Consider the following 567-nt stretch of genomic DNA (forward strand, 5'->3'; position numbering starts at 1 on the left):
TGGGAGGAGAGGACTTTGGCCCTGTGAAGGTTCTATGCCCCAGTGTAGTGGAATGCCAGGGCGAGGAATTGGTAGAGGGTGGAGTGGTGAGCAGGGGGAGGGGGGAGGGAACAGGGGATTGTTTTAGTTTTTGGTTTATTTTATTTTTTTCTTCTTTTCTTTTTCTTTTTTCTTTTGGAGGGGAACCTGCGAAAGGAGATACTGTAAATAAAACATCTAATAAAAAATAAAATAAATTATTTTGATGACTTAAAAAAGTTCAATACTGAGTTTTATATTTTAAAATACATTTTATTAGTTTAATAAAAACAAAGAAACAAATAAAAAAAAGATTGCCAAGGAGGTGTTGGGAGTTTCTCCAGAGTACCTTGGTATAGGAGGGCTATTCTGTGATGTGGTTCATGTACAGATCTGATTTGGAAGCTGGCAGTGAAACCCAGGCACATGTAAAGCAAATCCTAAGTAGAGAAAAGTGTTGTCAAACACAGTTCATAAAAGAAAAGTGAGTTTAAATCAGATGTGATGATGAATGCCTGTGATCCCAGCACCATATATATATATATATAT

General features: G+C 36.3%; 1 protein-coding gene across 1 annotated transcript in view; it reads left to right on the forward strand.

The window, feature by feature from the left end:
* The window catches only part of Ube3c (ubiquitin protein ligase E3C), a 112,069-nt gene that overhangs the window by 27,219 nt on the left and 84,283 nt on the right, over nucleotides 1-567 (forward strand). The gene's annotated exons all lie outside the window — the stretch shown is intronic.

The sequence above is a fragment of the Mastomys coucha genome, unplaced genomic scaffold, assembly GCF_008632895.1.
Source record: "Mastomys coucha isolate ucsf_1 unplaced genomic scaffold, UCSF_Mcou_1 pScaffold19, whole genome shotgun sequence".
NCBI lineage: Eukaryota > Metazoa > Chordata > Mammalia > Rodentia > Muridae > Mastomys > Mastomys coucha.